Source organism: Rousettus aegyptiacus, unplaced genomic scaffold, assembly GCF_014176215.1.
Source record: "Rousettus aegyptiacus isolate mRouAeg1 unplaced genomic scaffold, mRouAeg1.p scaffold_m13_p_8, whole genome shotgun sequence".
In the NCBI taxonomy this organism is placed as follows: Eukaryota; Metazoa; Chordata; class Mammalia; order Chiroptera; family Pteropodidae; genus Rousettus; species Rousettus aegyptiacus.
The window spans coordinates 74,371,883-74,387,126 of record NW_023416311.1 but is presented as its reverse complement, the minus strand read 5'-3'; positions in this window follow the sequence as shown (position 1 = coordinate 74,387,126).

Genomic DNA, 15,244 nt, shown 5'->3' with positions numbered 1-15,244 from the left:
TCTTCTGGTGACAGTCAGGAAGCTGTAAGGAAGTAGATATGTTTGTTTGCCTTTTGCCCTTTCCACGGAAAAGGGGAAAACAACAGAGCACTTGCTAGATGTGCTAAGAGTGTGAAACCAAAATTCCAAATATAGGAAATTGGACTTTAAAATTAGTTTATTTTACAAAAGTTATACACAAGTATTAGAGAGTAACAACTTTCACTGCTCCTTAACTGAGCTGCTGAATAAGAAGTTGTCCTCAACTTTCTCTTTTTTTCTTTCTTCTCTCTTTCTCTCTTTTTCTTTTTTCTTTTCTTTTCTTTTCTTTTCTTTTCTTTTCTTTTATTTTCTTTTCTCTTCTCTCTCTCTTTCTCTTTTCTTCTCTTTCCTCTCTCTCCCTCTCTCCCCCTCCCTTCTTACTTTTTAAGACAATTTATTTAGAGCAGTTTTATGTTTACAACAAAATTAATCAGGAAGGTACGGATATTTCCCATATACCATCTGCACTCACTCATGCATAACCTATGCTGTTATCAGCATCTCTCACCAGAGTGGTACATCTGTTACAATTAATGAACCTAAATTGACACATCATTATCACCCAAAGTCCATAGTTTATATTAGGTTCACTCTTGGTGCTGTACATTCTATGGGTTTAGACAAATGTGTAATGACCTGTGTCAATAATTATAGTAGTATATAGAGTATTTTCACTGCCCTAAAAATTCTCTGCGCTCTGCTCTGATCTTTTCACTGTCATCATAGTTTTGCCTTTTCCAGAATGTCATGTAGTTGGAGTCATATAATATGTAACCTTTTCAGATTAGCTTCTTTCACTTAGTAATGTGCATTTAAGTTTCCTCCTTATCTTTTCATGGCTTGATAGCTCCTTTCTTTTTAGCACTGAATAATATTTCATTGTCTGTTTATATCATAGTTTATTTATCTGTTCACCTATTCAGGGACATTTTGGTTGCTTCCAAGTTTCAGAAATTATAAATAAAGTTGCAATAAAAATCCATGTACAGGTTTATGTGTGGACATAAGTTTTCAACTCTGTTGGGTAAATACCAAGGAGTGTGATTGCTGCATCATGTGGTAAGAATATCTTTAGTTTTGTAAAAAACCACCAATCTGTCTTCCACAGTGGCTTTACTATTTTTCATTTCCACTACCAATAAAATAGAGTTCCTATTGTTCCACAACCTCACCAGCATTTGGTATTGTCAGTGCTCTGAATTTTGACCATATAGTAGGTATGTAGTAATATCTCATTGTTTTAACTTGCATTTCCATGATGCTATATGATATGGAACATCTTTTCATATGCCTATTTGCCATTTGTATACCTTTTTTGGTGCGGTGTCTGTTCAAGTCTTTTGCCCATTTTTTACTCTCTTTTTCCCCTTATTGTTGAGTTTTAAGAAATACTTGTGTATTTTGAAAAATAGTCCTTCATCAGGTATGTCTTTTGCAAATGCTTTTTCCCAGTTCGTGGCTTATCTTCTCATTCTCTTGACATTACCTTTCACAGAACAGAAGTTTTTAATTCTAACAAAGTCCATCTAATCAATCGTTTCTTTTATGGGTTGTGTCTTTGATGTTGTAGCTAAAAAATTATCACTGTACCCAAGGTCATCTAGATTTTGGCCTATGTTCTAGGAGTTTATAGTTTTCATTTCACATTTAGGTCTATGATCCATTTTGAGTAATTTTTTTCTGATGGGTGTAAGGCCTGTAATTAAGTTAATTTTTTTACATGTGGATGTCCAAGTTGTTCCAGTACCATTTGTTGAAAATGGTGTGTGAGGGGCTGCATGAAAAAGGTGAAAGGAGGAAGAAGTACAATTAGTAATTACAAAATACTCACAGGGATGTAAAGTACACCATAAATAATATAGTCAATAATATTGTAATAACTATTTATGATGCCAAGTGGATACTAGACTTCATAAATTACATCAATGTCTAACCACTATGCCACTATGCTGTGCACCTGAAACTAATACAAAATAATATTGAATGTCTACTGGAAGTGAAACAAATTAATTAATTAATTAATTAAAAAAGAAGAAACTATCTCAGCTTTATTTTTTCTCTCTTTAAAATGTACATCTTTAGCAACTTTGCTGAATGTTCTCTTGAAAGTTCTTTCAAAAGCAATCAAAATTCTCTCTCTCAAACTAAAATACAATTTCCCAACTACCTCAACATTTTAAAACTTTAATTCCCTTATAAATTCTTTAACAAAAGTTTCTCCCACTTAAAATCGTCATTTTTGCCCTTTAACTCAAATGTTAGTTTTTCTAGGAATAAAATTCTCTGTTCAGAATGCTTTCTCATTTACAATGCAGGGAATATAGTTAATGACATTATCATAACTATGTATGTTGTCAGACAGGTACTAGACTTAGTGGCATGATCACTTTGTAAGGTATATAAATGTCTAATCACTATGTTGTACACTTGAAACTAATACGATATCATATAGCAACTCTAACTGAAAAACATAAAGAAAAATTAAAAAATAGTTTCCCTTTAAAACTTTGAGAAGGTTTCCTAGGATCTATTAGCCTTCAGTGTTTCTAATGAGAAGTCTGGTGCCAAACTGATTCTCATTCTAAGTCGTCTTCTCTCTCTCTCTCTTTATGCAAACTTTCTCTTTATCTTTGGTATTCTGAAATTTTGTCAAGTGTGTCTATTCCAACCTACTTAGCATTTTGTGGCCTCTTTCAATCCAAAAGTGTGTTATTCTTTAACTGTGGGCGTTTTTCTTAAATTATTTCTTTGATTTTTGCCTCTGCCATTATTATTATTCTCCCATTCTGGAATTCCTCTTAAGCTATTCTCACTCCCTTAGTTACATTTTCTTCTACTTGATTTTGGCTATGTTTCCTTTACTAATGTGATCACATTATCTTTATTTTCTCAGAATTTCTTCAAAATTTCTGGATTGCTGATGACATACTATTTCTACTTTTCCAGAACTTACATTCTCTCTGTGTGTATGAATTTCTTGGGATTTAAGGCTGGGAGTTGGAAACATGTAATTAATCTGTTGTATTGATCCAGGTTCCTAAATGATCATTTCTGTGAGGTGGGATCCTGTTTTCGCACATGTGGAAGTTCCATTTTTGGGATTTTATAATGCCTTCCTCAAACTTCAGAGAGAAATATGCTTTTTGTGGTTGTAGAATGCAAACATTATTCCTTTATTGTTTTGGTTCCATGTAAGTCAACCTCTTCCATTTTAGTCTGCCACATTTCTTTTGGGGTCCTACTTTCCATTAATAGTTGTGGCTATTGTTAATATTCTATTATTTTATATGGACTATTAATGCAGTCATCATAGGGAGGATAAGGTTCAATTTCCATCCTGTAGTTTTTGAAGATCTTGAAGAGAAATGGTTCTTTTATATGATTTAGGGTTGGAAGTAGGGGGCTTTTAAAAACATGCTGCCTAGAGAATTAACCTCATGTCAACAACACTCTTGTAAGTTCTAAACATTTTAGGAGAAGAAAGATCATTAAAGAAAGAGGTCATGCTTCTCAACTCCACAGTCCTGGGAAGCAGTCAAAGGAATAATAATGTTCCAGCCAGAGTAATCAGAGAAGATATGGCTAATAGGTTTAAACTCGAGTTGAAATAAATGATTGATAGGGGCTGCCTGGAGCACAGCTGTGTTAGAAAAGATTTTGAGGCCACATCTGGGTTCACAGGACAAAGTGTGATTAATGATGTCTGCCATGGTTGTGAGAGTAAGTAGTGGTGGTAGTCACACCATGTATTTTTAATCCTTGAATAAGAATCTTCTGATGAATAGAACTATCCATCCATAAAGTTGCCAGATCGCGGTTGGGAGATTATGGGCATGTTCTGACAGCATGGAGATAAGATGCTAATGTTATTTGGACTGATTTTATTCAACTTGTAGCCAGAATGATTTTATGACTTGCCAGAGTCAGTAAGTTGGAGAATAAAGTCTGTCATATTTGTGCACCTACTGCTTGGTTCAAACTTAAGTACAGTATCCTAATGCCTCCCAGTGCAGACACACAGGATGTTACACAGAAAAAAATGGGATATTAGGCTGTTTGAATTAGCATTCTAATAAAAATTTTCCTGTGTCTCAGAAGGCAGGGGTGGATTCTTTTTTACTTGCTTGATTTTATGTTTTGTTTAGTCAGTATAGAAAGATATAAAGTAGAGAATGATATGTACCCACAATACTTGCAGAGATACTATTGCTGATATATTGGTATAGAACCTTCTAGTTTCTTTTCTATGTATATATTTAAATTTAATGGGATCATACTATGCATATTGTTTGTAGCTTAAATTTTTCATTTAACAAAATCTAGACCTATTTCTTAGTTAATATTTAATACGACTGATTATTGACTCATGAATATTTCTTTATTGTATGTGTATGTGTTGTGTATACACACACACATATATACCATCATTTATTTAATCAAACTTTATAGATTGTTTCTCACACTTTGTACATAAATATTTGTACAGTGATTATTTTCTTAGAATAATTTTCTAGAAGAGCGTTTACTAAGCCAAACTGATAATTTTTTTTTCATTTTAAGAGTTTTGATACTGTGTTACAAAAGGTATTAACAGTATACTTAACAAATCTTGAAGAGAGTGACATAGAAAGCCCAATAAGATTATGATCACTACTCTGAGTGAAGAGTCTGAACTATCCCCTACCCACACACTCACATAGTATCTTTTCCTACTTTATGATATTATATATTTTGATCGTAAAAGTCATTATAGTTCAAAAATGCAGCAGCCAATTCAGAAGCAAGCATATGCACTTGGGGCCTATGGAATAAAGCCAAATATGATCACAGAGGGTTGCTTCATTCTGCAGACCAAGCACCTGCACAGTGCCAGCTGTCCCAACCAAGACTGCTGGGCTCTTGGGAGTGACTGAGCATTTTTTTTTTTTTGTACTTTCTAGGACATGCTAGGCTCATGTTGACAGACTATGCAGGTCCCAGTTCTATTCTATTGATTAATCTCTTAGGCTACCTGCAGACCTGCAGAGTTTGGAAAGCTGGGAAATGGGGGGCTGGTGAAGTCTAGAGGAAGACTACGGTGCAACTCCCTGGGTGGCGATGGAGGAAGGCAGAATGCTGCCCTTAAGAATTAATATTATAAAGAGGTTTGAGTTAGTGACCTCCTTCAGGGAAGACTCGAACTGTTAAGGGGTCATGACGGTGTTCTCGTTATCTAAATGTCTTTATTAATCCTGAGAAACATCTCTCTTCATTCTGTTCCATTATTTTCTTTTTCCTTGAAGTACTTTTTGACCTTCAAAAGTCCCCCTTGTCATTTGTAGCACCTAAACAAGTATTGGGTGTTGTGTATAAATACTGGAATAAATAAATCACACTAAATGGTATCATAAACTTCAAATAATCTATACCTACACATTTTAGGGGAAAGTTGTCTTTGTTTTGTTTTTAAATAATAGCATGAATATTTAGTGATTCCAGCTTCAGAAATTTTATTTTCCCCATAAATTGTTGTGTTGGTGCCTTTTTAAAACTGGTGTCCAGAGCAACTAGGACAACTACCTTTGCATATTAGAATGCATAGTGAGCTATCCTGAAGGCGTGATGGAAGACTGTTAGCTCACAATTTATAGGGCGAGTTTCCAAACACACCCAGTCTGAGTAAGTGAAATGAGTAGTCATTATCAGTGATAATTGAGTTTAGTGTCCAACCTAGAAAATCCTAGTAGCAAACACACACACACACACACACACACACACACACACACCACCCACCCACCTCCCAGGAGACTAGAAAAGAGTACAATATTTCATATGCTACCTGTTTTTCTAAAAACATGTTAGTAGTAGAAGCTTTTTCTTTCTTTCAAAAAGAAAAAGTAAAGAATTTAAGGGTAGCAAAAAATTAACAATTAAGAAATTAGAAATATATCATTTAAAAAAGTAGTTTATACATACCTATTGCAGAAAATTTTAAAAATACGGAAGTTTAAAAAGTTTAGACTAGAGAATTACTTATATTCCTACCACCCACCTACCACCCAAATATAAGCAGTTTTTTTTTCCCCATATACATATATATGTAAAATTTCTTCTTTTTATCTTCTAAGTTTGGATCGAATGTTATACATACTTTTGAATCCTGTTTTCTCTACCTAAAGTTTTATCATGAGAATTTCCTCAAATTATTTAATATTTATTTAGCAACTATTTATTGAGTATTTACAATGTGTTAGGTATTTATCCAGGCACTGGGGATATATTTAAGAAGAAAGTGACAGGGCCCTCGTCCTCCGGGAGTTTCTAGTCTCACGGGAAGACGTGCAATTAAAGAACAACTACAACAGAATGAAGGAAGTGTCACAACATGGAAATAGAATATATGAGAGTAGCACCAAATTGTGAAGACTTTCCGAAGAATGGAGCAGATAGCTAGAAGATGAGTAGAGCTTGGCCAGCAAAGATGATTGATTTTATGGCTCTATAATGTTTCATAATATAAATATGCCATAATATAACTAATTTTTTTAAATTATTGAACATCTAGATTATATCTAATTCCTTGTCTTTATAAATAATACTATAATGAGCAAGCTTGCCTTTAAATCTTTGTCAACATTGCTGGTTTTTTTATGTCAGATTTCTAGAAATTAAGTTACTAGGTAAAACAACAACAACAACAACAACAAAATCTTTTGAAGTTTCTTGCTATATACTGCTGAATTGCTTTCCAGAAAGGCTGTACTTTGCTATACTCAACCTCAGGACATGATATAACCCATGATGCTACTCTCTTGCTGCAGTTGAATATTGTCATTTAAAAAAAAAAAAAACACAACAAATTGATAGGCAAACTATATTTTATTGTGTTTTAATTTATCTTTCTTTAATTACCAGAGAGATTAAATATTCTTTTTCACATGTATTGGCATTTTGGATTCTCCATTAGTGTAATTATCCTCTTATGCCCTTTATCCAATTTTCCGTTGGAGATTAACTTTTTGTGTGTGTTGGTTTTTAAAAGCTATTTTTATATTAGAGATTATGTGATGTGTGTGTATGGAGAGTAGATTTTAGGAATGTTTGTTCTCCAGCTGTATCACATTATTCTGATCAAATGTTTCCTATCACCCTACTTTGCTGCCAACAAGAATGAAAGGTTATTTAATAAACATATATATTGAGCAACTTGAATAAAATAGTAAGCATTCAGGGTATAATTTTGTTTAGGTTCTCCTGTTCCAAGTGAATGGGCATGGGAAGCCATCTAAAGGGAGTGTCAAAAGTCCCACACTGGACAAATGTGAAGACAGAATGGGCTTAAGATATAAGTGACTCTTGATTCACTGACTCATCTAGGGTCCATTCCCTATCTTTACACATAGCCAGGAAAAGAAAATGTCCAATTGAGAGGAGCTCCCATTTCCGAATGGAGGACAAGTCACAGGTGTTAAGCCCCAGAGCTAGGTCTGTGGGTCTCTCTTGAAAATCGGAGAGACAAAGTTTGGGAAGGTGTTTTGCCTGGGAGGAGTAGTTGTGGGGCTCAGGAAAGACTTATATATTTATAGTAGGTCATCAAGCTATCGCAAGTCAAGAAACAGCTTCAGTGTAAGACTGAAGCCTAAGGACAGGAACCAAAGAGGTCATAGTGGGAATTCTTTGTCTACTCTAATGCCAAAGAGATTTTGCTTTAAAGCCTGGATCAAAAAATTTAATTGGATTGGCCTAGTGTGATTTAGGAAAGAATTTAGAAATTGGTAGGAGTACTGCGAAATTTTAATCTGTGACTTAATCCTAATCTAAGGATAACTGTAACTTAGCTAATAACCCACTGCTTCAATTGTTGGCCCTATACTTGAAAATTTCAAATCCCTTATTACCAAGCTACAAATAAATTTGATTCCTTTTTCAGTAAATGTGGATTTTGCTGTATAGATTTTGGTATTGTGCTATTTACATTGACGTCATTTTACATACATTCAATTCATTAAATATTCTTCAAAAAATGGGACTTTTAATAACTATTTGGTTTTCTACTAAAAACATTAAATCAACCAATTTATGAACTGTCTTCTATTTTAAAAATTATAATAAGCTATGTAATCAACATCTATAAACAAAAATCTTTTAATATATTTCTGATTGTTATCTTAGGATAAAAATTAAATTGGATGAGCCTGGGGAATTTTACCAAACATTTATATTTAAAAAAATTGATATTATACTGTAAATATTTATTGCCACCAGATTATTTACTTAGCAAATTATGAGCACTATTCCATGTTATTAAATATTCATTGAAAGCATCATTTTTCTTTAGTGGCTATATGATAATTTACTTTTTGAATATGCCATCATTTATAATTTTTTAGCTATTCTCCTTTAACTAATCCAGTTATTTTGACTTTTTTGATATTATAAATATTGTTACTGTGAACATCCTTGTATATACTTTCATTCAATTAAGGAAATGGAATAGAATACTGAATTTTCTCATCCCACCTTCAACAATGATCAACACAAGGCTCATCTCACTTTGCCTGAAACTTCCAAATCCCACCCACTCCCCAGTAGATTATTTTAAAGCAAATAGCCCAGGACATTTTTGTTTCATAAGGCAAGAGAGGAAAGTGATCATTTGGGAAAGCTAACCATATCACAGGGTTTTTCTGTTTAGACATATCCGAAACTTTCAAGCAGTGATTATCAACGAAAATTATTAGGAAAAGTATTAGAAGAATCATAAGAAGTAGAAAACAGCATTGTTAAAATGTGATTCTCAAGTAAACACATTGTTCTTAATTTTTATTTTAATAAATTTTAGGTTATATCTGATTATCTAAGGGCAAAGGAGTAATCATTTGGTTTCTCTGGCCAAAGACTGTCTGAAATAGAGAAAGTAAGTTGGGCCTTCCTAGATAAACAAATATTATCTCTGAATCTCCATTAGTGGTAAAGAGAGAAAACACCGAAAATAACTAGAAGGCTTATTTACTTTATAAATTGTATAAAATAGTCTGTAACTTCATTTTATGCTTTTAGCACTGAAACTAGAAAGAAAAGGAGAGAAGGGATGGTTCATATGAGAAAGAAAATTGTTCAATGTGATCCCTTAGAAAGGCAGTGAGAGGCTTTTTAGAGTATGGTATGCCACATACCCACCCACTTTAAGCCATGCGAGGGAGACTAAAACTGCAAACACATCTCTAAAATATTTAAGTGCGTCATAAATCACATATCAGTAACAGGTACTCCCCTTTCTTGTAACCCAGCTGTATTATCTCGGTATAGAGAACTGTTAGTTCCTTCCTCATCCACATACTTCAGCCTTCTCCAAGAACATCCTTTTCTACTTTTGTTAGTTAACAGATAGTATTAATTACTCACAGGGACCAACAAGATATTAGGCACTTGCTTTTAAGTCCTTTTCACTCACCATAAATATTACAATAAATTTTTTTCCAACTATAGGACTAATATTTTCTTAGTTCTGTTTAAATCATCCATATACTTCCCTCTTTCTTCCCTCGGTAACTTTAAGCATTTGGATCTCTCTTTGAAGCAATTAGATTAGCTTCTTTTCTTCTCTTGTTTTCTTTAGTAGCTTTTTGTTTTCTCATTTATTTTTCCAACCATTTATTTATTTTCAACAATTTTATTTTCCCAACTTTGCTATATTTTCAGGCCACCACCTAAGATTTGATGAGTTCTGACCTTCTAATCAACCTTTTCCTTTTAAAAAAGCAAAAACACTATCAAGGACATGTATTCACCCCTGAAACTCTTGCCTTGCTTTTCTGTTAGTGGTACTAAGGTGACATTATTTTATACCTTTTTTTAAAACCATAAGCTCTAAATAGAAAAGGAAACTTTTGATGTTTTGCCTTGTAAACCTAGCCCATTTTGAAAGCAGTTTTACGTGTGAAATCATGATTCAGGATTGATTGCTAGATGGGAGAAAGTTAGTTTTTGTCAAAAGAGAAAGAGACAGACAGTAAGATGGAGAACTTGATTATAGTTTGAAGAAGAGATTGTCCCAGGGCATTCATTCTAGAGGTACTACACCGCCCCCCATACATACACGTGCATGAGCGCACACACACACACACACACATACACATTTCCACTAAGATATCTGAAAAAAGAAAATAACAGAATAGAAAAAGAACAAAGATATGCTCTAAAAAGAAGAGAGTTAGAACTTATGGAAAATTGATTTACAGTAGCCTGGGAAAGTAAGCAGTTAAAAGAATAAAACTTAATCAGAAATAGGGAAATGGTGTGTCCTCTGGGGAAAGTGGTCCAGAAATTTGAGGTTTGATTCTCGGGAAGGGAAAAGGTTAGTTAATTCTGTTTAAACTTAGGATTAGTTTAAGCAGTAATTAACAACAAAAATTATGAGAAAGAAGGAAGGATGTAATTTTATCAAGAATCTTACATATCTTTAATTACATCCTAATTATATGCCCTATTTAGAGTGATTAGTAATATCAATCAATATTTGTGCTTGTTTATCTTAATAAAGAGTTTTACTTTCATGTAAAGAAGCATAATTATAGGGGAAAGCATACTAATCTTTATTTCTCATTTAATAATACCTATGGGACATCATTTTGGGGGACAGCAAAGTCATAACCACCAATAACATTCTGACAGCTGACACTATTTATAGTTTAAATGTTTATAGTTTAGTCCTAGTAATGGAATAGAGTCTTTTAAGGATTGACCTTGGAAACCCAAATTTACAAAATTATAGCAAATGTTAAGCCAACTAAGTTGCCTTTCTCATAACAAAAAAAATAATCAGCAAATATTGTAAATGATATGATTTGACCACCTGTTATATGCATAACCAATTTAATTAGATAATATTTTTGAAATATTATGTGATATATTCTTTTTTTGGAAAATCTTCGTTGTCCTGTTTTCACTCTATCATATCGGTGACATTGGTTAAGAAATTATAAATACGGTTTAGAATAAAGTAATTTTCATTTTTAAGGAAGGTATTAAACTCCAGAGCAAAGAAAGTAGCTTGAAAGCTAAAATGTTTTTGATTTTCAGGAGCTTTAATGTTCTTAAGTGAGAAGAGGTTTTGGAAGATATGCTGCTAACTTGGCTTCGAGTATGATATTCTATGTACTGCATTGGTATTGTGTCATAATAAGAAATATATAACAGTGGGGTTTTTTTTTTGGTATAAATTTAGAGAATTTATATCATGAGCTCTAAAGAAGCTCCATGTCCACTAGGCCACGGGGTGGTAGAATAGGAATGATTAAGGGAGATGTCCAGGATTCTTTCTGTCTACTACAGCAGAGGACAAGGTCAGCAGCTAAGAGGAGGGCAAGGAAGAGTGACTAGCAGCCCTGAGGAAGAACAGAGATGGTTCAGGTTGCACAGGCCATGATGGCACCTCAGGTAATGATGGAGGCAATGAAGATGGAGGTTCATGCTCAAGATCTGAAGGGAAGAGCTACGCTTGAGCCGTCCAGCCAAGTGTCCGCCACTACAAGAAACAAATTCCTTATGAGCACTATACTATACATGGGCATCCCTGGATCCCAGACCATTTCCAGGAAGGGGCGACAAAGAGGACTGATTAGATTCCTGGATTTAAGTGTGTGCGCATGTGCATACACACACACATTCACAGGAGTGTGTTTTTAAATAGAAGGAACTACATTACGTGAATGATGGCAAGATTAACTTTGCCATCAGCAGAAGTGGAGACCAGATAGTCTGTTTCAGTTAACAAAAAATAGTTTTCACTTTATACATCTGAATCTTGTAACTATATGAAATTCAAATTTGCAGCATAAATCATCCCTGTCTATAAGGAACTTGAGACTTTAGAGAGATCTTAACACCTAAAAGTGTTTTCAGATAACAACCCAAGACCACAGCAAAAGGGATGTCAGAGAGGTCCTGATTGTCTGCATGAAGGTTGTGCTTTTCATACCTGATCTTATTTGGCCCCTGAAGCATTTGTCATAGTTGATGCCTCCCTGCTCTTTGAAACAGTTGTTCACCTTTATTTTGGGGACCCACTGACTTTGGTTTTCTTGCTTTTTCTCTGATCCTTCTTTTCCTTTGAAGGACACTCTTTTTTTGCCTTAGGGTCTCACCTTGGTTGGCTCTTTGCCTTTCCCAACACAGTCCCTACGGAGTCTCATTTATGCTCTTGGCTTTCACTATCATGGATGTGCTATTGACTCCCAGAGTTAAATCTCCAGCCCACTTCTCTCTCCAGAACCCCAGACTGATATACTCAATTATCTCTAGGATAATTCTGAATCCATATCCCATAGCCTATAAAAAATCCATATTTCCAAACTCATCTCTGTGGCATAGTACCTGGCACAAACTAGGCGCCCAAATGTTTTTTGTAGATATATGCATTAGAGTTGCCTGTTTTCTTGACCAACTCCACCAGACTGTAAATATCTTGTGAGCAAGGATAGCGTCTTTCTCAAAACCTGTTTCTTCCCCAGCATCCAGCATAGTGTCTGTCACTTAGTAGATGCCTCAGTTAATGCTTCCTGAATGAATGGTGATAGAGAATAATTGCTTGGAATTTAGAGGAGTGAGAGGCGATCCTAGGATTGGGAGGTCAGAGAGAGAATTTATGGGAATGTTCTAATTATCATTGTTATGTAACAAATTACCCCCAAACTTTGTGACTTAAAACAACCGTTTATTTTGATTTGGGGGTCAGGAATTCAGGCAGGGCTTGGTGGAGCAATGCTTTCCTAGGATGTTGATTGGAGCCATCATCTGAAGGTCTGACTAAGCTGAACATCCAAGATGCCTCCCTTGACTAGAAATTTTGCTAGAGCTCAGCTGGGCTATAGACCAAGTGTCTAGATACGTTCTCTTCAGCATGGCAGTCTCAGGGTTTTTGGACTTTTTAGTTGGTGTCTGGCTGCTCCCAGAGCAAGCATTCCAAAATGAGTAGGTGGAAGTATATGGCCATTTCTGATAGAGCCTTGGAAACTCCACAGCATTCCTTCTACTGTATCCCATTGGTTAAAAGTAAATCATTAAATGTCAACCCAGATTTAAGGATAGAGGACCTAGACCCACCTCTCAGTTGGAGAAATGTCAAAGAGTTGGAGGACATGTTTCAAAATTGACATCAGGGGGACTTAATTTTAGTTAATTTTTAGCAGGTATACAGAATTTGAGTAGTTGTCAGATTTGAATGGGTGGAGAGAAGGGCTAAATTAGCTTGTTGGTGCATAGAAACTTATGAAGAACAAGACTGGAGTAGAGTCTGAGTCACAAACAATGAATAATCCAGTTTGGCATGAGCATAAGGCTTATGGAGGGAGGCTTGGGAGGTGAACCTGGAAAGATAGTAGGGCCTTGCATGCGAGGCTAAGAATTTTTGTCTTATCTTATTGACATGCAGGGGAATGGCATAATCAAAGCAGTATTTCTGGAAGATTCATCTGACATGGGGATACAAGACAAATTGGAAGGGCTGGACTATAAACTAAGAAATCATTTAGGGGCTGTTGCAGTAATCTTAAAAGCGATGGGACCTGAGTCAGAGAAGCAGAATTTAACATAGAAAAGAAGGGATGGATGGGAGAGTTATGTGAAGCAACAACAACAATCCTTGATGACTGATTGGCTGTGGAAGGAATCATGAGAGCTGGAGTGTTATCTGCTTCCTATGAGGGAAAACAATGTAGGTTTCCTGTACCAGTGGCAATCTGAAGAATTCTTTAACTTCTAGGAAGGTGGCTGCTGCTCCTACATTAGGCATCTAATTGAATAAGTATAATTAATCTTCATCTAAGCAATGTAATATGACAACTACAGTACTTGGAAAAAAACATCAAGGGGAAGCTGTTTTTAAAACGTCTCCTTTGTCTCTCCTCCCTGCCACCTGCTTAATGAATATTATATGTTGACTCCTTATATTAGATACCATAATTGTGACTTTATATTTTTTTATGAAACCACTCATGAAAAAAACGACATAACAACAATAACAGTAAGAATAACAACAATAAAAATTGAACTTCATACTATCTTGCATTTTACCCTATTCGAGAAGTGTTCTTAACTTCCCTGGTTGATAATCCATATTTCCACTGGTATGAGCAGGCTGAGCTGTGGAAATTACTAAATGTTTTTATTTATAGCCCATTCCATAGCTTTGAAATTAAGTTTACACCCGGTGTTAGCAGATATTCATTACCTTTCTAAAATGCCATTTAATAACAGATTGCGTGGACACTAGAGGGCAAAGTGGGGTGGGGGAGTGTGGGGGGATACATTTCATACTCAGATGGTCGGCCCTGTTCATAAAATGCTACATTAGACATTGTCCTATATTTATGGTGTATGCTACTACTTCTACTAGTGGGACAGGCTAACTCTCCTGGGCTTCTTTGCATTTCCTGTTTTAAAAACAGTTATCTTGTTTCTAGAGTAAAGCTTTTGTGTTCTGTAAAATAATATTCATGTTGACAGCAAGACATAAATAATGAACCATATAAAGCAAAATTCCAGCTAGCTAACACAATTTGAGAGACTTATTTATCCTGGAATTAAACGCGCACACACACACACACACACACACACACACACACACCCCAAATGGAAATAGAGGAAGAAGCAACCCACTAGAAATAAAAAACTAAGAAATAAACAAGTTGTTCTTCACAAAGAACATCCTATGTATGGATGCCTGTGAAACTCAAAAATCACTCAATCCTAGATGTTATAAGCCAACTCTTCTCTGAGGTGCTTTTCTTTCTCTCAAACAAGACACACACACACACACACACACACACACATTTCTGTTGGGGAAATGAAATTATTTCCAAAACAGTCTTATAACTTGTGATGGAGAAAATAATGGTAGGTTTTATATTATCCCCATCATACAGGTGATGGAGGCTGGGATAAATAGAGTTGGTAACAAAGCCACAAATAGATGCTAGGCCTTCTGGTGTACAGCTAGGACCGCAGTAGTTAAGTGAAAAATATGTTCCTATTTTGCTCAGCCCTTTCTCATCTTGCAGAGAGAGCAGCCTTTTAACTCTTGCACATTTGTACACAGATGTGTATTTTTCCACCATGAAACAGGGCTCCTGACTCAAATTCAAAATTTAAATCTTATATTGCAAAATGATATCATAAGTGTTAAGATCAAAAATAAAAAAAAATAATTGGAGTATCCTTACTCTCCAACAAAAGCTTCATGATC